This window comes from Periophthalmus magnuspinnatus, chromosome 10, assembly GCF_009829125.3.
Source record: "Periophthalmus magnuspinnatus isolate fPerMag1 chromosome 10, fPerMag1.2.pri, whole genome shotgun sequence".
NCBI lineage: Eukaryota > Metazoa > Chordata > Actinopteri > Gobiiformes > Gobiidae > Periophthalmus > Periophthalmus magnuspinnatus.
In genome coordinates this window covers 436,945-462,842 of record NC_047135.1, presented here as the reverse complement: position 1 = coordinate 462,842, position 25,898 = coordinate 436,945, and the positions used below count along the sequence as shown (strand labels likewise).

Below are 25,898 nucleotides of genomic sequence, written 5' to 3'. Positions count from 1 at the left end.
TGTAAAATCTAAAATGGACAAAGGGGGTGTGGTCGGTGCCATTTTCCTTGACTTGAAAAAGGCATTTGACACAATTAATCACAGAATTCTCATCTCAAAATTAGCACAATTTAATTTCTCACCAGATGCTGTAAATTGGGTCAAATCTTACTTACAACATAGAACACAAGCAGTTAAAGTTAATAACACACTGTCATCTCATCTGGCATACAATGTTGGAGTCCCCCAGGGATCTATCCTGGGACCAATTCTGTTCAGTCTTTACATCAATGATTTGCCAACAGTGTGCACTGGATGTGAGGTACAAATGTACGCAGACGACACTGTGATCTATGTACATGGAAAAAACAAAGATGAAACTGCTAAAAAACTGTCTGAATCTATGGCCCATATTTCAAATTGGCTGACTGGATCATGTCTTCATCTCAATGTAAAAAAAACTGAATGCATGTTTTTTACAAAAAGACCATCAACTTCCCCAAATCCTGATGTTGTTGTTGCGGGTAAGAAAATAAGTATCGTGACACAATATAAATATTTGGGTGTTGTGTTAGATTCAAATCTTACTTTTAAACAACATGTAAAGAAGGCCACCCAAACAGTGAAACTAAATATAGCAAATTTTAGACATATCAGGCATAATTTAAACCAAGAAGCTGCAAATTTATTTTTTAATGCAATGATAATGCCTCACCTGACCTACTGTGTCACCTCCTGGTCTCAGGGCTGCAAGACGACAATGAAACAATCCAGTCGGCCTATAAACAGGCTCTCAAAGTCCTGGATATGAAACCTTTTCGCCATCACCATTGTAAAGTCTTGAGCAAACATAAACTTTTAAATTGGGACAATCTAGTAAAATTTCAGGATGCTAACTTGGTCTTCAAAATCCTTCATGGCCTTGCTCCTCCTCCACTCTCTACATTTTTCACACAGAGTGGTAGAAACACCAGAGCTGCTGCCTCAAACAATCTAGTTGTGCCTCTGAGAAAAAGCTCATTTAGCCAATCTGCTTTCTCAGTTCGAGCGGTCCAGTTTTGGAACACTGTCCCGCCTCACATCAGAAGTGTGGAGTCACTCAGGACTTTTAAAATCATGGTGAAAAAATGGTTACTTCTGAATCAAGCCTGTGATCATCAAATGTGAAATTGTGCTGCCATGTGCTGCCTGCCAGCCTCATCTGTTCTGTGTTGTCTGTAGATTTTGTCTGTCTGTGTCATAGTGTTTTACTAATTGCCTACTTACCTGTACTAACTTTTAAAACATTTTACTAATTACCAAACTAACTTTTTATAATCTTGTATTTTACGTGTGGTGGCATTTTACATCTTGCCATAGGGACTGCAGTTGGAAACTAGCTGTATAGCTAATACTGGCACATTTACAGAAATGTCGATTAATGTGCATTGTCCCTATTCAAATAAACTAATAAATAAAAATAAATAAATAAGACAGAGAGACAGGACAGAGACAGGACAGAGGGACAGGACAGAGCAGAGAGACAGGACAGAGACAGGACAGAGAGACAGGACAGAGACAGGACAGAGGGACAGGACAGAGCAGAGAGACAGGACAGAGACAGGACAGAGAGACAGGACAGAGACAGGACAGAGGGACAGGACAGAGCAGAGAGACAGGACAGAGACAGGACAGAGAGACAGGACAGAGACAGGACAGAGACAGGACAGAGAGAGACAGGACAGAGCAGAGAGACAGGACAGAGGGACAGGACAGAGGGAGACAGGACAGAGGGACAGGACAGAGCAGAGAGACAGGACAGAGAGACAGGACAGAGGGACAGGACAGAGAGAGACAGGACAGAGAGACAGGACAGAGGGACAGGACAGAGAGAGACAGGACAGAGAGAGACAGGACAGAGGGACAGGACAGAGAGAGACAGGACAGAGAGACAGGACAGAGAGACAGGACAGAGGGACAGGACAGAGAGAGACAGGACAGAGGGACAGGACAGAGAGACAGGACAGAGGGACAGGACAGAGAGAGACAGGACAGAGGGACAGGACAGAGGGACAGGACAGAGGGACAGGACAGAGACAGGACAGAGGGACAGGACAGAGACAGGACAGAGAGAGACAGGACAGAGGGACAGGACAGAGAGAGACAGGACAGAGAGACAGGACAGAGAGACAGGACAGAGGGACAGGACAGAGAGAGACAGGACAGAGGGACAGGACAGAGAGACAGGACAGAGGGACAGGACAGAGAGAGACAGGACAGAGACACAGGACAGAGAGAGGACAGAGAGACAGGACAGAGACAGGACAGAGCAGAGAGACAGGACAGAGACACAGGACAGAGAGACAGAGCAGAGACAGGCCTGATGTGTTTTGTGAGCAGAGCTGCAGAGTTCTGGACGTTCTCTGTTCTGGACGTTCTCTGTTCTGGACGTTCTCTGTTCTGGACGTTCTCTGTTCTGGACGTTCTCTGTTCTGGACGTTCTCTGTTCTGGACGTCCAGTGATGCTGCAGGAGCCTGGTCCAGCTCCACAGACAGAATCACATTAATCCAGATGCCACGTCACAAATGTGTGGACTGTTTTTTCTAAATCTTCCTTTAGGACGGAGTCTGGAGCTCGTCCAGTTTGACCATGAGCAGTGGACAGTCTGAGCTCACGTGAAAATAAAATGTCTGACTCTGTTTATTCCGTGTTCAATATCCAGCCTCGCTCTGCTCTGACCTCATCCAGTCGTTTTCTTGCTCGAGCAGCAGATCCTGGACCTTCTCCATTATCTTAAAAACTCGTCAATACGTCGTCAATACTTCAGTGTCTATTCATCTGTGAGGATGTGTTTTTCAGCTCGTCTTCATCGACTGTAACATGAGCTTCATCGATCAGGTGTCACCTCCTCGACTCCACCTCCACTAAATCAGCCCCGACTCGTCCCTCAGACACAGAGACACAGACTCTGACCCTGTGGTTAACGGAGGGTCAGAAGGTTCTCGTGTGTGAGGTGGCCTCAGGTCAGAAGGTTCTCCTGTGTGAGGTGGTCTCAGGTCAGAGGGTTCTCCTGTGTGAGGTGGCCTCAGGTCAGAAGGTTCTCCTGTGTGAGGTGGTCTCAGGTCAGAGGGTTCTCCTGTGTGAGGTGGCCTCAGGTCAGAGGGTTCTCCTGTGTGAGGTGGTCTCAGGTCAGAAGGTTCTCCTGTGTGAGGTGGTCTCAGGTCAGAGGGTTCTCCTGTGTGAGGTGGCCTCAGGTCAGAGGGTTCTCCTGTGTGAGGTGGTCTCAGGTCAGAAGGTTCTCCTGTGTGAGGTGGTCTCAGGTCAGAAGGTTCTCCTGTGTGAGGTGGTCTCAGGTCAGAGGGTTCTCCTGTGTGAGGTGGCCTCAGGTCAGAGGGTTCTCCTGTGTGAGGTGGTCTCAGGTCAGAGGGTTCTCCTGTGTGAGGTGGCCTCAGGTCAGAGGGTTCTCCTGTGTGAGGTGGTCTCAGGTCAGAAGGTTCTCGTGTGTGAGGTGGCCTCAGGTCAGAAGGTTCTCCTGTGTGAGGTGGTCTCACACTGACACTTGTTTCTGTCCCAGAGCCACAGCAGAGAATTAAAGTCTAGAGTAAAAACTAGTGTGTTTTTTATTTATATCTGCAAACCAGTAAATGATGCTGGTGCACTGTTAGCATGCTAGCTGTCTCCATTTTGGCCTCTTCATCTTATAAACTCATCCTGGTGAATAATCAGGATGCTCTGAATGCCTGAGGTCAGTGAGGAATAAACTGTTTAAAATGAACTAGTTTTGTTTTCCAAGTTTTTAAGACGTAAAAACCCGACACAGAGACTTAAACACAAAAATAACGAGTCTGGGCGACGTTTCTGGAGACATACGGTGAGTGGGAGGTTTGGATCAGACGGAGAAGTAAAGATGTTGATTTTGTGATTGGTGGGTGCAGAGGCAATGGCCCATTTCAAGTATTTAGCAAAGCACTTAGAACCTCCAGAACTGTGAGTCTGAGCTTTGTCTTTGTCTCAAACAGACGGATGTTTAAGAGCAGAACAACACAACTCGAGTAAAAGTCGAATTTATGCTCAAACTGTTCATTCTGTTGTATTTATGTGCCGTCTGGATGCTTTTTTTAGTTTCACTTTAGAAGTCCAGGTCTGTATTTGACTTTTCCTAATACCATTTCCCACTGAGAGATGGACAAAGTATTATTTTATTATTTTATATATTTTTGTGTCTGGTTTAATCTTATTCTGTATATGTATGTTTTTTTTTTTTTTTCTCCATCTGAGACATTTAATACAACTTTATCGACAAGATTATGAAACTGAGACACAAACAGTGATGATTATGGATTTCTTTACATCAAGAAGGAAACGCAGAGAAATCGATGTAACGGACAGAGATCTGCTGCTCAGTTTATCAGTTTTATTCTCAGTTTTATTTCATCATTTCTTCATTTCTTCATTCCATCTGGAGCAGGTTTAATGTCATTTTAAGGACAATACTGTACGATTCTGGCCTAAAACTGATTTTGTTGAACCACAGACTGTTTATATAAATGCACATAACCTCCCATGTTCAAAACAGGAAGTGATCATGGGATTTGGCTCCAATTCTCTTTGTATTTTCTCGTCGTTTTGGTCTTAAATGTTCGTATTAACCCTCTACATGATCCTGGGGTTTTTATTTCACTATTGTGTCTGTAAATCAAGATCTGAACATTAATAACAGACAAATCAGGTCCTTCTGTCCCCGAGGTCGCTCCTGTTAGCGTTAGCAACAGGTTTGACTGACAGTTTCGTGGTGGTTAGGGGCGGTACCTTCATCAGCCTCGCTCCTGATTGGCTCGTCGGTTGCTATGATACAGACAGAATGGAGCTGCGTCTGGAGCTTCGTGCTGTGGTGACGTCTCAGTCTTTGGTCTAAACTCAGAGCGGTTTGAGTCGATGAAAAAGCCGCGTGTTTAAATGAGCGTGTTTCCATGCAGACCCCCGCGTGCATTTGCATGTTTAGAGGTTTGTAGGTCTGAAGCGGCTCCAGATGCCCCGTTTCCTCCTCCTCTCGTTGTATTAACACGCCGCAGCTAAACGTCTTTATAGATGAAACAAGTCACCTGGGACAGAACAGCTGCCGCAGACTCAAGTGTCTCGGGACCAATTTAACTCATTTATGTCCATGACTGTGAATACTAATCCCACTGCAGACGACTTTTCATTCAATTCTCAGTCACACCTTGGGTTTGAAGTACTTTTATAACGTGGAAAGAGCCGGTTCACATGGAAACAGAAGAAGAGGCTGGAGGTGTCGTCTGCAGCACGTCTAAAGAATCAGACTTAGACAGAAGTACAACGACTTTTACACTTTAAATACTACAGAGTGTGATTATTCAAGTCAAAGTGCTCAGTCTTTATACAAACTGTACTTTAAGTAAAAGTACTGACCATAATGTACTGCAGAGGTGAAGTACTCCGCTCTGTTACTGTCGTGATGCCAGTGTAGGGACGACCAAAGAGGAGCAGATTTACAGTGTTTTATTTACAGTTAGTGAAAATATTAAACAATAGTCCAGTAAACTGACAAGCGCCGCGGAACAGGGTGCGAGAGCCCAGGGGCGTCGGGGGGAGCTGAGACGGGAACAGGGAACCGCCGGGAGCGGGATGAAGACAGGACCGGGAACAGAACCGGAGGAAGCCGAGCCAGGGCGGACAGGAGAGAGGGAGCCGGAACCGGAGGCGTGGAGTAACTGGGGTCCAGGACGAGACAGGGAGGTGAAGGTGAGGAGTTTGACTGTAGGAGCAGGAGCGCAGAGTCAGGAACGGAATCAGAGACCAGGAGCTGGGGAGGTCAGGAGAACCAGAACCTGGCAGGCAGCAAACTCCAATTAGCATCAAAAAGGTAAGTAACAAGATGCAAAAAACGGAGCAAGAATAATCACGTTGACACATGGACGATCTGGCACCGAGCGTCTTCTCCCAGCTCCTCTTATCCACAGCAGGTGGTGGTGATTACCCTGATGGGACACAGGTGCATGTGGGAGGAGCCGGGAGCTCCGCCCAGCTCCAGGTACAGACAGGTGAGGGAGGGGGAAGAGCACACGGAGAGGAAACAGGAGCAGAGACACACGCCTCATGATACTTAAGTAAAAGTACAGATACTGGGGCAAAAAAAAAAACAAAACTCAAGTAAAAGTATCACATGAAAAAATCTACTGAAGTAAAAGTATTAAAGTACCAGTTTAAAATGTACTTAAAGAGTAAAAGGTAAAAGTATTTGTGTAAAGTGTAATAAAATTTCAAATGTGGTGATTTTGATTTTGATAAATATTTGAGCTGAATTTTTTGGAATATTTTTGTTCTGTTTTCATTTGTATTTTTTTGTTTTGTTCAAATTCTGTTTGTGTTAAAATAAACCTCAGTCTTTTCTGCAGGTCTCACACAAAAAGAAAAATACTTTTACTTTTCAGTCCAGTTCAAACATGTAGTGGAGTAGAAAGTACAAATACTGCTCTCAGATGTACTGTAGTAAAAGTAAAAAGCACACACTTTGTACTTAAGTAAAAAACAGATACATAGAATGTGTACTTAAATACAGTACTTTAATACTTTTACTTTGTTCCCTTCACTCTTCAGTCGTATAAAACTGCACATATAAAAACTACATAAACATAAACAGATGATTTTTTCTTATCACCAGAGACATAAACACAATGAACTGCAGTAAAAGTAAAATAATATTTATTATAATATAAATAAATGATTACCAGCTGCTTCAGCTTCAGTGTAAACACAGAAACGGCCTGTTGCTTCATACATATTCATGTTTGAAACAGAATAAATATCACTTTTTAAAACGTCCACAATCGTCGTGAAGTTGAATCTTTTCCCGTAAAATGAGCCTCTTGAATAAAAATCAGGTTTGATCCAGTTTGAGCCGTTTCATTAGACTGAGCGATGATCATAAAAGCAGCAGAGGGACGAAGCTTTGAGTTTGAAAAATACACATTTGTTTTTGTGCCATTAGCCACAGAAAAAGCATAATGTGGCTCTGGAGTAATTACTCCCCAAGAAACAAAATCAGGTTTTGAAGGTAAACAAGCTGAACAAATGCTCCTTCAGTTTGTTTCAAAACGTTGGGTCTCGTTCTCCTCAAATGAACGCGCCGCATTTGCATCGACTGAACACGGCGGCTCTACATCATGAGCCACGAGCGGCTTAAAGAAAAGCACGAAAAACAAGAGTCGAAAAACAAGAGACGAAAAACAAGAGACGAAAAACAAGAGACGAAAAACAAGAGTCTGCAGGAAACGAAACAAGAAAAGAAAAGAATCTATAGTGTCCACCCTGAAACTGACACACTGAGGCCTGAAACTATATATATATATATATATATATATATATATATATATAGTAGTATATATATATATACACACACACACACACACACACACATAGATATAGATAGATATGAACTTTTGTTCATGTTTTGCTCTTTTTTTTTACTCTTTGCTTGTGACACTTTGACCCTGGTGTTTTGTTGTTTTGTTGTTTTGTTGTTTTGTTGTTTTGTTGTTTTGTTGTTTTGTTGTTTTACTCTGAGCACCAGACTCATTTCTACAAAGTCAATGGAAACATTTTCTTAAACTGCTTTAGTTTAAACTCATAAAAACTATTTACTTTTGTGACCTTTTCTGTCTAAACAGCAGAATCAACAGAACGACTCAGACCCACGGTGGTGTTTGTCTGTGCAGCTCAGGGTTTGTTCACGAGTCTGGACCTGGGACTATGTGTTTGTGTCAGACTTTACCCCAGATGCCCTCCCAGGAGCAGTCAGACGTCTGGATGTTTTTATATTTAATATAAGATGTTTTTAGTTTGGGGCGAGTGCTTCATATTTATGACACATTATATCCACTTATTTATTTTTCACATTTGGTTTGAAGCGATTTATTCTGAAGGTTTTCACGTCTTTAATCGAGCGACTTTACAGAAATATTACAATAAAATATCCTCCATCAGAGACAGAGAAACACCAACAAGTACAAAAACTGCATCAGGAACGGGACGGATGGACGAGAAAAATGAGAGAAGAATGAGAGACGAATGAGAGACGAACGAGAGAAGAACAAGAGACGAACGAGAGACGAACGAGAGACAAATGAGACATGAATGAGAGACGAACGAGACACAAACGAGACACGAACGAGAGACGAACGAGAGACAAAAGAGAGAAGAAGAGTTTAATGATTATTTACGATACAAATGTGTTTTTTTCTCCATAAAACTCTCAGTTTCTTTTAGATCAAAGTTTGGAGATTTATAATTAGTCGAGTTTATTTGAAAGACCCAGTTTCAAACCTGATCGAGCTCCAGTTCTATTGTGTTGAGATAAAGAGTCGACTAATCAAGAGCCGTAAATCTGCCTCCACACAGACCTGACTCGTCTTTGTACTGACTCGTCGATAAGGATTAGGACGACCGTCCTCCCCGGTGACCGTTAGGACAATAGAGTGAGAGGACGTCCAGGAGGCGTCTGGTCAGAGGAGACGCTGACCAGCCACAAGAGCAAACGGAATGAGAAAAGAGGAGCATGAAGAGCAGGATTAGCAGAGTTTCTCCATTTCTCTGGAGCTTTGGCTCTTTGGCTCTTTGGCTCTTTGGCTCTTTGGGGGAGACTGGACGTATAAAGTGGATAATATTGTGTTTGGAGATGTGCAGAAGTGCAGAGGATGAGGCTCTTAAACTCATCAAACAGCTGCAAAAACAGACGAGCAGATTAAACAAGAGTCACCAGTTTAGACATTTTTGTGGTTCCTTTTCATCACATTTTATCTGCTCTTATCCACGACATTTACTGGAACAACAGGATGAATTTAGCAAATAATCATCCACCGAGTGAGCAACAACTGTGTCGTTATGTAAACGCCCCAAAGAGATAATGTACAGGAGAAAGAGTGAGAAAGAGTGAGACGTCACCACAGCAGAAGAGACAAACCAGTGTCATAGCAACAAAAGAGCCAATCAGGAGCGAGGATGATGAAGGTAACGCCTCTTCACAACATAAGACATTTTTTAGACGGATTTTTAGGCTTTTGAGTAAAAAAACTGAACAGAATCAAACTTTTATTGCCTTTGTCAGTGACACAAACTAGGAACTTTCTTGGGTGATAAAATGCAACAGAAAACACTGAATAATAATAATAATAATAATAATAATAATAGAATAAAAATAGTTATAGTTATAAAAATAAAATAGTCAGTGATAGAAATACAACAACATGAGAACAACAGAGTAAATGTGACTTTATTAAGGCGACCGGTGTTTATAAAGTGTTCAGTTTAGTCCAGATTTTATAAAGTGTTGAGTTCGGTGCAGATTTAGTGCAGTTTTCAGTCCAACAGGAGGAAACGTCTCTGCTCTTTACCTCCATTTTCCTCCAAAAGCACCAAACATGTTTTAAAATCCATTTAACTTTGCATGTTGCTTTGTTTTTTCATGTTGCAGTAAATGATGAATAAATAAACAAATGTAAAATGAAACAGGATCCTCCTCTGACTCCGCTCCATGTTTTTCCCAGATGGCCGCGCTGGTATTTTGTCTAATTGCTGCATGTCAAATTTATGTCAACAAGCTTTGAAGGCTGGAAATGTCTGTTCTTCCCATTTCCCCCCAAACGGTGTCTCCAAACGCACCCCCGGCCTGTCGGAGGAGGGGTCAGGGGGGTCGGGGGTGGGGTCGGAGGGGGTGGGGTCAGAGGGGGTGGGGTCAGAGGGGGTGGGCTCGGTCAATTCTCTTAAGTGACTCTTAGTGCCGTCGTCCTAATGTTTTTTCATATGGATCTGAGACGAGGCCCCGTAACTCACCCCGTGATCGATACGACATGTCGGGGCCGTGTTCTTCCTCGCGGGGCCGTGTTCTTCCTCGCGGGGCCGTGTTCTTCCTCGCGGGGCCGTGTTCTTCCTCGCGGGGCCGTGTTCTTCCGTAATGCTCCTATACAAGTTTCATGAGTTAATGCATCAGTCCGCAGCCTCATCAATAATGCAGCCGCCATAATGCTCGTCATCAAACGCTCGCTCAAATATCAAGAGCATTTTTGGTCCGTCTTTCACCTACGGAGGGAAATACGAGACAAGAGAGGAGGAGGAGGAGAGAGAGGGAGAGATGGGAGAGGAAGTGGAGAGGAGGAGGAGGAGGAGGAGGAGGAGGAGGAGGACGTACACAAATCATGATTCATTACTGCATGAAAAACATATGGATCCCTCATGAAAGAATCATTATTGTGATTCAGCTTCTAATCAACGACGTGAAATATGTGTAAACACCCCCCACGTCCCTCTGCACACACGAGAGACACACAGAGACACACAGAGACAAGAGAGACACACAGAGACACACAGAGACACACAGAGACACACAGAGACAGAGAGAGAGACAAGACGACGTGAAATATGTGTAAACACCCCCCACGTCCCTCTGCACACACGAGAGACACACAGAGACACACAGAGACACACAGAGACACACAGAGACACAGAGACACACAGAGACACACAGAGACAAGAGAGACACACGAGAGACACACAGAGACACACAGAGACACACAGAGACAAGAGAGAGACAAGAGAGAGACAAGACGACGTGAACTATGTGTAAACACCCCCCACGTCCCTCTGCACACACGAGAGACACGAGAGACACACAGAGACACACAGAGACACACAGAGACACACAGAGACACACAGAGACACATGAGACACACGAGAGACACACAGAGACAAGAGAGAGACAAGACGACGTGAAATATGTGTAAACACCCCCCACGTCCCTCTGCACACACGAGAGACACACAGAGACACACAGAGACACACAGAGACACACAGAGACACACAGAGACACACAGAGACAGAGAGAGAGACAAGACGACGTGAAATATGTGTAAACACCCCCCACGTCCCTCTGCACACACGAGAGACACATGAGACACACAGAGACACACAGAGACACACAGAGACACACAGAGACACACAGAGACAAGAGAGACACACGAGAGACACACAGAGACACACAGAGACACACAGAGACAAGAGAGAGACAAGAGAGAGACAAGACGACGTGAACTATGTGTAAACACCCCCCACGTCCCTCTGCACACACGAGAGACACGAGAGACACATGAGACACACAGAGACACACAGAGACACACAGAGACACACACAGAGACACACAGAGACACATGAGACACACGAGAGACACACAGAGACACACAGAGACACACAGAGACACACACAGAGACACACAGAGACACACGAGAGACACACAGAGACACACAGAGACACACAGAGACACACAGAGACACACAGAGACACACAGAGACACACAGAGACAGAGAGAGAGACAAGACGACGTGAAATATGTGTAAACACCCCCCACGTCCCTCTGCACACATGAGAGACACATGAGACACACGAGAGACACACAGAGACACACACAGAGACACATGAGACACACAGAGACACAAGAGACAGATAGAGAGACAGACAAGAGAGAGACAAGACGACGTGAACTATGTGTAAACTCCCCCCACAGACATGAGAGAAAGACAGAGAGACAAGAGAGACAGACACAAAAGAGACAGAGAGAAAGACAAGAGAGAGACAGAGAGCGAGAGAGAGAACATACTGTCTGTAACTCGTCCTGTGGAGGACACACACTCGTCCTGTGGAGGACACACACTCGTCCTGTGGAGGACACACACTCGTCCTGTGGAGGACACACACTCGTCCTGTGGAGGACACACACTCGTCCTGTGGAGGACACACACTCGTCTCAATGTTGTTGCGTTGGAATGTTCCACAGTGTGGCATTCCACTTATCTTTTATTTACTCATGTGTTTGTACGACTGAAAAACAGATCTGACCCGTAACTGGACCTAATCACTTTATCTGCCCGTCTCCATGGAGACAGACAAGTGTAATGCCACACTGTGGAACATTCCAGGCAAAGAATGACACAGAGTCGTGTCCTGCAGCTCCAAACACTCCCCACTCTGCGAGCGACACCTCCTTCTCTCCTCCTCATGTTCTCTCCTCCTCCTTCTCCTCCTTCTTCTCCTCCTCCTGCTCCATAACGTCACACCTTGGAGTTACTTTATTTTTGAGTTTGTATTTTTGGAGGTGAACTTTTCTCTGGTTTATCTCGAGGATCAGGATCTAAAAATAAACCACAGGCCAAATCATCTTTATTTTATACATTATTCTATTGTTTTTGTCTGTAAACTCCTCACCACACACTTTATACACTTTCAGAATGTAAACAAAACAAAAATACACAAATAAAAACAGATAAAAAAACGACTGATTCATTTGTTTCTGTTTTCAGCTCAAAACTTGATCAAAATCACCACATTTGAAGATTTAAAAAACTCAAAATCTGTGAGAAATACTTTGACTTTATAGTTAAACATGTACTTTAATACTAGTACTTTCCTATGGTACTTTTCCTTGAGTATTTGTCTGCTCTGGTGTGTGTACTTTTACTATAATGCAGTACTTCTGTCGCTCTATGACCCAGTGAGGATCAGGATCATGTTGGTTATATTTTCCACCTGAGTCAAGTTTAAAAAATCTTAATGTTAAAATGAAACGACAGAGGAAAAAGAGAGAGACCTGGTTTAGTCTGTGTCATTACTCCTCCACACCACAGGGGGCGCTCCTGACACAAACACAAGGCACAGCTGCTGTTTAAATGAGAGTCCTGCTGTTTAGAGCGTCTCAAACTGGACTAGTGGCCACTCACTGGTACTACACCCGACAGGGGCCGACAGGGGCCGACAGGGGCCGACAGAGACATGTACAAATTCATTAATCTTGCAAAAGAAAAGGGGATTTGTAGCAGATTTAGCTACTGCTGCTTTCCACGTGAGTGTCCAGGGCGGGCGCGGCCCCTGCGCGGTGCTAACCATGTGCTAATAGTGCTAACCATGTGCTAACAGCTACATCAGGTCATTTAATCACATAGTGACATATAAGTTGTGACATTTGGTTTATTACGAGTCATAAATGTTTTAAATCCTCTCAGACATGTACCAGTTTGTTAGTATAAACCAGAGCACCTCTCCCTGTTCTAAAGTAGCCTGTGGAGTTCCACAAGGATCTGTGCTTGGTCCAATCCTATTTACTCTGTATATGTTGCCATTGGGGAACATTATCAGAAAACATGGCATTAATTTTCACTGCTACGCTGATGACACTCAGCTGTACTTATCAATGAAACCAAATCAGACTGATCAAATAGATAAACTCAGTGCCTGTGTGAAGGACATCAAAACCTGGATGACCTTGAATTACCTGCTCTTAAATCCTGAAAAAAACAGAGGTCATTGTCGTTGGTCCCAAAGGTCAAAGAGATTCTCTGTCAGACCAGATAATCTCACTCGACAATGTGAGTTTAGCTTCTAGCCCTACTGTAAAAAATCTTGGAGTCCTATTTGATCAAAATCTCTCATTCACAGCCCATATAAACCTAGCTTGTAAAACCGCATACTTTCACCTGCGAAATATAACTAAAATTAGAAATATTTGACCTAAAAACAATGCTGAAAAACTCATCCATGCATTTGTTACTTCCAGACTTGATTACTGTAATTCTCTGCTCGCCGCCTGCCCCAAAAGTACTATAAAGTACTATAAAGTACTATAAAGTACTATAAAGTACTATAAAGTACTATAAAGTACTATAAGGAGCCTCCAGTTGGTCCAAAATGCAGCGGCCAGAGTCCTAACAGGAACTAAAAGAAGAGACCACATCAGTCCTGTACTAAAATATCCTGTAAGTAGCAGTACTCATGCAGTACTTGTACAGTACTCGTGCAGTACTTGTGCAGTACTCGTGTATTTGCGTCTGTAAAACTCTTGACAAAATGAGGCCAGGCTGAGTAAATGTAGACGATGTTGTAACAGTAAAACTTCAAACATCTCACAGAAACGTCTGGAGCCTCAAATCCCTGCAGTATTTTGGCTCCATTTTTAACTTCGTTCGAGTCTTTTTGCTCTGACAAACATCGATACCTTGATGAGGAGCCTGTGGGAGCGAATATGAAATGAAAACGTGTTTGCGAGAGCCAGAATATCGACTGAAAATCTGCAGAGATTAGAACAAAACAAAGGAGAAGTAAAAGCAACGGCGTGGAATCAAAAGAACGCCGCAGGAAACGTAACGATATAAACACTGAACAAGGAGCCGGGTTTATGGAGAGGAGAGCCACATCTGAGATAACAGAACTCACACACGGCGTTTATTAGACCTACAGCTGTTTCACTGTTTCTCTAAAGTTCACATCGATCAGTAAACAGGATCGATCAGTATCAGACCGAGGTTATTGACGACGGATCAGATCCAACGATGGAGCTGGAGTTTTATCCTTTTGCCAAATCCACAAAATGAATAAAAGTGAAACTGATTTTACTTTTGATTCTAAGACAAATTAACACATTCTCCTGTGAATAAACCTCAGAGTCTTCAGCCGCTGGACTCCTCCTCAGCTCCTCAGAACAACTCCACCCGACCTCCACCTCCTCCAGGACCTCCAGGACCTCCAGGACCTCCACAACCTCCACAACCTCCACAACCTCCACAACCTCCACAACCTCCACGACCTCCAGGACCTGCAGGACCTCCACGACCTCCAGGACCTCCAGGACCTCCACAACCTCCACCTGACCTCCACAACCTCCAGGACCTCCAGGACCTCCAGGACCTCCAGGACCTCCACAACCTCCACAACCTCCACAACCTCCACAACCTCCACAACCTCCACAACCTCCACAACCTCCAGGACCTCCAGGACCTCCACAACCTCCACAACCTCCACAACCTCCACAACCTCCAGGACCTCCAGGACCTCCACAACCTCCACAACCTCCACATTCTCCACGACCTCCATGACCTCCAGGACCTCCACGACCTCCACAACCTCCACAACCTCCACAACCTCCACAACCTCCACAACCTCCACAACCTCCAGGACCTCCAGGACCTCCACAACCTCCACATTCTCCACGACCTCCATGACCTCCAGGACCTCCACAACCTCCACGACCTGCAGGACCTCCGTCTCTTCAAATCATCATTTGTTATAAATGTTTATATAAATGGACAAAGTGACTGGACACGACACATGACCAGTCACATGACCAGTCCCATGACCAGTCACATGACCAGTCACATGACCAGTCACATGACCAGTCACATGACCAGTCCCATGACCAGTCCCATGACCAGTCACATGACCAGTCCCATGACCAGTCCCATGACCAGTCCCATGACCAGTCACATGACCAGTCACATCCCACCGTTGTCCAGGTTTGTATCGTGTGTTTTTATTCACCTGTTTTGTTTTTAACTTGTTCTGTTCAGTGTCAAACTTATAAATAAATAATGAGCTGCCTGCAGTGTCCCACAGTGCGACTTTAAACATGTGACACCAGCAGGTCAGGTGACAGGTCAGGTATGTGGAGATGCAAGCACACTCATACTGATAATAATAATAAAAAATAAAATAAATAAATTAATAATAATAATAATAATAATAATAATAATAATAATAATAATAATAATAATAATATCAAAATGAAACAGACCCTGAGCACATTAAAACATTTAAACATTAAAACATTTAAACATTTAAACATTAAAACATTTAAACATTAAAACATTTAAACATTAAAACATTTAAACATTAAAACATTTAAACCTTTAAACCTTTAACTGCGTCTCTGTAGATGTTGATGACAAATAACAGTCAGTTCTTCATTAGCCGCTAACCCTCGTCAGTGGTTAGCTAACGTTTGGCTAGCGTTTGGCTAACATTAGCAGTGTTTAAATGTTATTTCTCCTGCTCGGTTCTGGCAGTGACTGATGACATGTTTTCATCTGGTGGTTTAAGTTTCTGAACGAGACAAAAGGCTTTTGTTCAGAAAATTGGCACAAATCAGAGAAAAGAGAGAGTTGTGGTAAAAACACAAAAGAAAAATAGAATTCACTTTGGTCCAACTGGAGGCACACACTGTCTAACCAGACTGACCAAAGGACCAATAAGAACCATGTGACATCACACATACTCAAGTATGAGCCTATATATGTGTGTGTTTACACTGCCTCATGTAAAATACAGTGTGTCCTGTTTATATCAGACTGAGGCTGTTTCACACAGTGTGCACTGATGTACTGTGATGTATCGTGATGCACTGATATTGATACTGGTATCGAGTATCGGCCCAGATACAGAAAAGTTGGGCTGAATGTTTGAACTTTAGTTCATCCAAAGCTTCAGTCTGAAACGTCACGACTGGAGCTGGAATCAGAGACGATAAGAGCCGATCTCCAGCTTTACTCTGGTATCGGTTCATATCGAGTATCTGCAGATTGTTAAAGTCAAAATATCGATATCGGAGCTGCAGAAGCTGGACAGTGTCCCTCATGATGTGGTGAAGCTGAAGAGAAGATTTTGGGCCTAAATCCTTAAATAACTTGAGTAATTGTGTTAATGTCGCCCAATTCTATGATACGACCTCTGACCTCACGCCACAGTGACATCAGTGAAATCAGTGAAATCAGTGACATCAGTCTCTTCTGTCTCTTCTGTCTCTTCTGTCTCTTCTGTCTCTTCTGTCTCTTCTGTCTCTTCAGTCTCTTCTGTCTCTTCAGTCTCTTCTGTCTCTTCAGTCTCTTCTGTCTCTTCTGTCTCTTCAGTCTCTTCTGTCTCTTCTGTCTCTTCTGTCTCTTCTGTCTCTTCAGTCTCTTCTGTCTCTTCAGTCTCTTCTGTCTCTTCTGTCTCTTCAGTCTCTTCTGTCTCTTCTGTCTCTTCTGTCTCTTCTGTCTCTTCAGTCTCTTCTGTCTCTTCAGTCTCTTCTGTCTCTTCTGTCTCTTCTGTCTCTTCAGTCTCTTCTGTCTCTTCTGTCTCTTCTGTCTCTTCTGTCTCTTCAGTCTCTTCTGTCTCTTCTGTCTCTTCTGTCTCTTCAGTCTCTTCTGTCTCTTCAGTCTCTTCTGTCTCTTCTGTCTCTTCTGTCTCTTCAGTCTCTTCTGTCTCTTCTGTCTCTTCAGTCTCTTCTGTCTCTTCTGTCTCTTCTGTCTCTTCAGTCTCTTCTGTCTCTTCTGTCTCTTCTGTCTCTTCAGTCTCTTCTGTCTCTTCTGTCTCTTCTGTCTCTTCAGTCTCTTCTGTCTCTTCTGTCTCTTCTGTCTCTTCTGTCTCTTCAGTCTCTTCTGTCTCTTCTGTCTCTTCTGTCTCTTCTGTCTCTTCAGTCTCTTCTGTCTCTTCAGTCTCTTCTGTCTCTTCTGTCTCTTCTGTCTCTTCTGTCTCTTCTGTCTCTTCAGTCTCTTCAGTCTCTTCTGTCTCTTCTGTCTCTTCTGTCTCTTCTGTCTCTTCTGTCTCTTCAGTCTCTTCTGTCTCTTCTGTCTCTTCAGTCTCTTCTGTCTCTTCTGTCTCTTCTGTCTCTTCTGTCTCTTCTGTCTCTTCTGTCTGTGGATTTCTCGGTGGTTCCACATGGAGCCTCGAGCCTGAACGAGGATCTGCAGCTCCAAACTGTCCACTGTGATTATTATGACGCTGTCCACCTCTCTCTCTCCACCCATCCTCTCTCTCCTTGTCTCCTTTTCTCTTCTCTCTCTCTCTCCTCTGTATCACCCTCTCTCTCATTCTCTACCTCTTTTTTAAACTCTTTTCACTTTCTTTCCCTACACACTCATCTTCCTCTCTCCTCTCCCTCTCTCTCTCCATCTCTCCGTCTCTCTGGAGGTGGTCAGTTTATTCCCTCTCTCCCTCTTTCCTCTCTCTTCTCTCGTCTCTCCTTCCTCCCTCTCTTCATCACTCTGGGGGTGGTTAGTTATTGCCTCTCTCCTCCTCTCCCTCTCTCTCCATCTCTCTCCATCTCTCTGTCTCTGTGGGGGTGGTCAGTTTATTCCCTCCCTCTCTCCCTCCCTCCTCTCTCCCTCCCTCTGTCTCTCTGGGGGTGGTCAGTTTATTCCCTCTCTCCTCTCTCTCCCCTCCTCTCCCTCCTCTCCCTCTCTCTCTCCCTCCGTGTCTCTGGTCAGTTTATTCCCTCTCTCCTCTCTCTCTCTCCCTCCCTCCTCCCTCCCTCTCTCCCTCCCTCCCTCCCTCCCTCTCTCTCTCCCTCTCTCCTCCCTCCCTCCCTCTCTCCCTCCCTCCCTCTCTCCCTCTCTCCCCCCCTCCTCCCTCTCTCTCTCCTTCCCTCTCTCCCTCCCTCCCCCTCTCTCTCCCTCTCTCTCTCTCTCCCTCCCTCCCTCCCTCTCTCTGGTCAGTTTATTCCCTCTCTCCCTCCCTCCCTCCTCCCTCCCTCCTCCCTCCCTCCCTCTGGTCAGTTTATTCCAGGTCCATTGTCTCACTTGTCGAGTCCTGGGGCGTCTGTCCATCTGTGAAAGAACTGACCTAAATCCAGAGACGGAGGAAAAGTACATCCTAATACTGCGACTCACAGATACTGAATACTACTGAATACTGCTGAGTACTGCAGTAACATGTTTTATAATGTACTGCAGTTCTGAGTATTTTTACACAGAGTCACATTTAAATTCTGGAGACACAGACAAATTAAATCTCACCTCAAGAGTTTGATATTTTTCTGATTCAGTTTGAGCCAAAACTGAGAAACACGTTTCATCTGATTTTATAAAGTAACTGTAATCGGATACAGAGACCAGAGAACAGAGTACAAAGTACAGAGTACAGAGTACAGAGAACAGAGAACAGAGAACAGAGTACAAAGTACAGAGTACAGAGTACAGAGAACAGAGAACAGAGAACAGAGTACAAAGTACAAAGTACAGAGTACAGAGTACAGAGCACAGAGAACAGAGTACAGAGCACAGAGTACAGAGCACAGAGTACAGAGTACAGAGCACAGAGTACAGAGTACAGAGCACAGAGTACAGAGAACAGAGTACAGAGAACAGAGTACAGAGCACAGAGTACAGAGTACAGAGCACAGAGTACAGAGCACAGAGTACAGAGTACAGAGCACAGAGTACAGAGAACAGAGAACAGAGTACAAAGTACAGAGTACAGAGAACAGAGCACAGAGTACAGAGCACAGAGAACAGAGTACAAAGTACAGAGTACAGAGTACAGAGAACAGAGAACAGAGTACAGAGCACAGAGTACAGAGCACAGAGCACAGAGTACAGAGTACAGAGCACAGAGTACAGAGTACAGAGCACAGAGAACAGAGTACAAAGTACAGAGTACAGAGAACAGAGTACAGAGTACAGAGCACAGAGTACAGAGTACAGAGCACAGAGTACAGAGTACAGAGCACAGAGTACAGAGAACAGAGAACAGAGTACAAAGTACAGAGTACAGAGAACAGAGCACAGAGTACAGAGTACAGAGCACAGAGTACAGAGAACAGAGTACAGAGCACAGAGTACAGAGCACAGAGCACAGAGTACAGAGCACAGAGTACAGAGAACAGAGTACAGAGAACAGAGTACAGAGCACAGAGTACAGAGTACAGAGCACAGAGTACAGAGTACAGAGCACAGAGTACAGAGTACAGAGCACAGAGTACAGAGAACAGAGAACAGAGTACAAAGTACAGAGTACAGAGAACAGAGCACAGAGTACAGAGTACAGAGCACAGAGTACAGAGAACAGAGTACAGAGCACAGAGTACAGAGCACAGAGCACAGAGTACAGAGCACAGAGTACAGAGAACAGAGCACAGAGTAGAGTACAGAGTACAGAGCACAGAGCACAGAGTACAGAGTACAGAGTACAGAGCACAGAGTACAGAGTACAGAGTACAGAGCACAGAGTACAGAGCACAGAGTACAGAGTACAGAGCACAGAGTACAGAGAACAGAGCACAGAGCACAGAGCACAGAGTACAGAGTACAGAGAACAGAGTACAGAGTACAGAGCACAGAGCACAGAGAACAGAGTACAGAGTACAGAGTACAGAGCACAGAGTACAGAGCACAGAGTACAGAGTACAGAGCACAGAGTACAGAGAACAGAGCACAGAGTACAGAGCACAGAGCACAGAGTACAGAGTACAGAGAACAGAGTACAGAGTACAGAGCACAGAGTACAGAGCACAGAGTACAGAGCACAGAGCACAGAGCACAGAGTACAGAGTACAGAGAACAGAGTACAGAGTACAGAGCACAGAGCACAGAGCACAGAGTACAGAGAACAGAGTACAGAGTACAGAGCACAGAGCACAGAGTACAGAGCACAGAGCACAGAGTACAGAGTACAGAGAACAGAGTACAGAGTACAGAGTACAGAGCACAGAGTACAGAGTACAGAGAACAGAGTACAGAGTACAGAGCACAGAGCACAGAGTACAGAGTACAGAGAACAGAGTACAGAGTACAGAGCACAGAGCACAGAGCACAGAGCACAGAGCACAGAGTACAGAGTACAGAGAACAGAGTACAGAGTACAGAGTACAGAGTACAGAGCACAGAGTACAGAGAACAGAGCACAGAGCACAGAGCACAGAGCACAGAGTACAGAGTACAGAGAACAGAGTACAGAGTACAGAGCACAGAGTACAGAGCACAGAGTACAGAGTACAGAGCACAGAGTACAGAGTACAGAGTACAGAGCACAGAGTACAGTACTCAGTGTATATACTCTGTGTTTTCTCAGTTCTTTTGCTCAGACACGTCTCAGTTTCACTTCAGGATCATGAAAAATAGAATCTGTGAAAATGAGAAAAAGTTCATCAGATTCTTTTGGTTTAGTCTTTACATTATTAAAAACAACAACAACAACAACAACAACAACAACAACAACAACAACAACTACTACTACTCTCATGATTAAACACATCAAATCAGACTGAATTAAAAATAAAAACATAGACATAAAATACAGAAGCTTCAAATATTAAACATTATTATTTACATTTTATTTTTAGGCTCAGCCCAAAGAGGATTTTATTAATAATAATAATGATAATAATAATAATAATACACACACACACACACACTCTCTCTCTGTCTCTCACTCACACACACCCCCTCACACACACACACACACACACACACTCATGACCTAATCCTTCGTCTCTGTTTCTTCCCGTGGCGTTGATGACATCATCACGTCGTGTCATATTTATTTTCTGTTTCAGGTTCGACGTCAAACTCAAACTGCACAGATGTTTGAATGTAAAAGAGCAGTGCATTGTGGGAGAGTGTGTATAAAAGAGCAGTGCATTGTGGGAGAGTGTGTATAAAAGAGCAGTGCATTGTGGGAGAGTGTGAGTCTGTAGACTCAGAGCGGCGCCGCGGCGGTTGCCAGGTCACATTAGTGAATCCCTCTGTGATGAGAGTCTGACCTAAACATGTGACCCACACTGTGCCCTAGTTTAAAGCGCCACTGGAGATGAGACAATAACGCTCAGCTGCAGCGTATGACCGCCGCCGGACCGCCGCCGGACCGCCGCCGGACCGCCGCCGGACCGCCGCCGGACCGCCCCCGGACCACTGCTGCACCGCCGCTGTATGGGGAGAGCTGCTCATACTCTGCAACATGCACAGAGAGAACAATCACACACCTGAAATGATGACGATGATGATGATGATGACGAAGACTCCACGGGTTCAGAAGAGGAGGAGCTATGACTGTCGCCATAATAATTAGCGATTTAAAACACACGATTAAATCATCTGAACGAGAAAAAGTCGTTGGAATAAAACAGGAGCCTGAAGAGTCAGAGCCACAAACTCAAACTGTGAAATAATCATGAGCCGTCGAGGTAAAGCTGCACTACGCAACTTTTTCTGTGGGAGGTTCCACCGCCAGCTTGTCTCCATGGAGATGTGGTTGCTTTGTCTGGAGTGTTCCGCAGTGTAGCATTAGACCCTTTAGCATTTCACTCAAAAACACCTTTAAAGACACACTCACAGTGAGCAGCCTCGCCTCTCCACAGATCTGACCTGTATTTGTCCTGGTGGTGATACCTGCTTGTGTCCATGGAGACTGATGTGTTTAACGCCATTAAATAAAAAACATTCCCATGACAACCTAGTGGTGTGAAAGGTTCCATTTGCAGCTTTAAAGGTTCATATTTCTCTATTTTCTTTGTTCTTTGTTCTAATATAATTTCCTCGTCACAAACAGACCTGGAGTTGTGTTTTGTTTCATTCACACGTTTAACACACAAACAACACACAAACAACACACAAACAACACACAAACAACACGCAAACAACACACAAACAGCACGCAAACAACACGCAAACAACACACAAACAGCACGCAAACAACACGCAAACAACACACAAACAACACGCAAACAACACGCAAACAACACACAAACAGCACGCAAACAACACGCAAACAACACACAAACAACACGCAAACAACACGCAAACAACACACAAACAGCACGCAAACAACACGCAAACAACACACAAACAACACGCAAACAACACGCAAACAACACGCAAACAGCACGCAAACAACACGCAAACAACACGCAAACAACACACAAACGGCACGCAAACAACACGCAAACAACACGCAAACAACACACAAACAACACGCAAACAACACGCAAACAGCACGCAAACAACACGCAAACAACACGCAAACAACACGCAAACAACACGCAAACAGCACGCAAACAGCACGCAAACAACACGCAAACAACACGCAAACAACACGCAAACAGCACACAAACAGCACGCAAACAACACGCAAACAACACGCAAACAACACGCAAACAACACGCAAACAACACGCAAACAACACGCAAACAACACGCAAACAACACGCAAACCTGCAGATTTAGGCTGAGTTCTTCTCTCAAACTGAAAACACTCTGTTCCACCTTGTGATGTCATCATGTGGTGAAACAGGAAGTGCTCCACTGTGTTTTTAAACTTCACTCAGACTCGATGTTTTTGACGTTTGGAGCTGAACAGAAAAACCACGAGCCGCACTGGCCCAGGAGCTGCATGTTTAGTTGCTAATAATAGGCTAACGTCGTTAGCGTTAGCAGTTTGGGCTAATGTCATTAGCGTTAGCGGTTTGTGCTAATGTTGTTAGCGTTAGCAGGTAGGGCTAACGTCGTTAGCTTTAGCCGTTCGTTTTGATTGAGGAATGTGTCTTTTTTGGGCCACTGTTTCCAGGGCAACGGATTTTCCCACAGGAGAAGTGACAGGAGCGAGACGCAGGGGGTCACTGAATATTCATGAGGGGGCGGGGCCCATTTCAGACGCTCCACACATACCACCCTCTCTCTTCCTCCTTCCTCATCCTCTCTCCCTCCTCTCTCATTTTCTCCTCTTTCCCTCCACTGCACTTCTTTCCTCCCTCTCTCCACTCTCTCATTCTGCCCTTTCTCCCTCTTGCTTTTCTTCTTCTCCCTTCCACCTCTTCTCTTCCTCTCTTTTCAACCCTTTCATTCTTTCTTTCCATTCTTACCTGCTTTCCCTTTGCACTCATCCTCTCTTCTTCACTTTTATCTCTCACTTCTGTTCTTCTTATATGTTCCACCTCTGTCTTTCTCTCTCTCTTCATACCTCCACCCTGCCCCTCCTGCCCTCTCTCTCTCTCTCTCTCTCTCTCTCTTTCTCAGACTTCTCTCTATTCTCTCTCTGATGTAATTCTTTCTTCCTCTCCCTCATCTCTCTCTATCCCCCTTAGTCTTCTCTCCTCTCCTCCCTCCTCTCGTTCCCTCGTTCCTCAGTCTTTCTTCTCTTTGGGGGAGTCGGGTCCTGAACATTCTGGAGGAGGAGCCTCTCGTCTTCATCACACGCCTCAGCGCGTTTATTCAGCACTGATGCCCTCATTACACACACACACAAAACACACACAAAACACACACACACTAAACACACACACTCACACTGGGGTAAATGACACTCTAGTTTTCAGACTGGACAAATGTTCCGTGTTAATACTTTAATCTGTTCGGCCTCAGCACAAACTCCACATTTGTGATTTATTTTATTTTATTTTATTTTTTTTCTGATGTTTCTTTATGTCACAGAAAATGTGACTTTGAGATTTTCAGGATCAGAGCTTTTTTGTGTCATGTTTGGATTGTATCATTAACACAGTATTTAATGATTAACACAGTATTTCATCATTAACACAGTATTTCATCATTAACACAGTATTTTGTCATTAACACAGTCTTTTCAGATACAGATCAAACTTTCTTCTCGTCTCACAGTGAAAACAGAAAACCCTGAGGTCCCCACAGCGTCAGAGCAGAGTGGGGACTTTATCTGACCACAGCCTGTGTGACCTGTGTCCAGGCTCCTGCTGACCTTTGACCTGGAAACACAACATTATTTAAACTTTTAGCTCCTTTACAAAGTAAAACCGACGTCCACAAACAGATTTAGAAAAAACAGTCCACACATTTGTGACGTGGCATCTGGATTAATGTGATTCTGTCTGTGGAGCTGGACCAGGCTCCTGCAGCATCACTGGACGTCCAGAACAGAGAACGTCCGGAACAGAGAACGTCCAGAACAGAGAACGTCCAGAACAGAGAACGTCCAGAACAGAGAACGTCCGGAACAGAGAACGTCCAGCTGCTCAGACCTGTGTGTGTGTGTGTGTGTGTGTGTTTCTGCTGTTTCATATCAGGTCAATTAAAATGTTATTATTAAGTTTAAATGTGTCTCTGTGTGTCCAGTGTGTCTCTGTGTGTCCAGTGTGTCTCTGTGTGTCCAGTGTGTCTCTGTGTGTCCAGTGTGTCTCTGTGTGTCCAGTGTGTCTCTTGGGGTCGTCTTTATTTCTTTGTGCGGTTCTTTGTGCGGTTCTTTGTGCGGTTCTTTGTGCGGTTCTTTGTGAGGTTCTTCGTGCGGTTCTGAACACTTCCAGCTCCCTGTGAGAGTTGTGTGGTCGATGTCGTCTTCATAAACGTGGCGGCGGCGGCGGCGTTTCCTCTTCTTGCATAAATATACTCCATAAACAGTGTTTAAACGCGTCGTTTCTGCAGTGACTCTTCATATTCACGTCGTCACACTTTATCTCTTCATTTTCTTTAAACGTGTGAAGCGGCGGCTCAGAGTCACATGTGGAGTCCAGACTTTCTGAAGTTAAACCTCATCAAACCTTCGCCGCGATGTCCACGTTGTACGAACGTCCAGAGTAAACAAAGCTCACGATTTATGTGTGAACCCAAATGTTTGGACGGAGCTAATGTTAGCTTGTGTTATAGCGACATTACTCCAGTACACACAAATATAAACAACATGGATCACTGTCCAAAGATTACAACCTTGTACTGCGACGCAAACGGCTCCAGACTTGAAAGCATCGGGGATTAGGCTCGAGCGGCACTTTGGTTTGTCGCCCGGCGCTGCGCCGCGGCGATGCCTGTCAAAAGGAAAATAATGGTTTGTAATTAGACACAAGCCCAGAGATTTCCTGGCGACCGGCGCATAACTCAGGCGGCCTCATATAAACACAGAACAACATCTCTGCTGCGCCGCCATTAGCTCAATAAGCGGCGTTCTTGTTCATTATGAAATAAGTCGTTAAAAATGGCCCCGGGCGGAAAGTGCCATATGCAAAAGAGACGGGAGCGAGAGCAGATGCACAAACAGCTGGAGCCGTGTTTGGGTTCACGCAGATTCTGTTTGACACGGACGTCATTAAACAGCCTCGTTTCACTCGTGCAACTCACCAGTACTTTACTCAAGTACTTTTTAAACTGCGTACTTTTACTTCAGTACATCTGAGAGCAGAGAGAGTACTTTTACACTACAGCTTTGAACTGGACGGAAAAGTAAAAGTATTTTTCTTATTATGTGAAACCTGAAAAAGTCTGAGGTTTTTTTTTTTACGCAAACAGAATTTAAACAAAAAAAGTTTCAGTTGTTTCTGTTGAAGAAAATTCAGCTCAAATCTTTATCAAAATCACCACATTTGAAGCTTTAAAAGACTCAAAATCTGTGAGAAATAG

The 25,898-nt window shown here is 44.4% G+C and overlaps 1 long non-coding RNA gene across 2 annotated transcripts in view; it reads right to left on the bottom strand.

Annotated features, from left to right (window-relative positions):
• The window catches only part of LOC129456561 (uncharacterized), a 162,049-nt gene that overhangs the window by 70,551 nt on the left and 65,600 nt on the right, over positions 1-25,898 (bottom strand). The window lies entirely within an intron of this gene.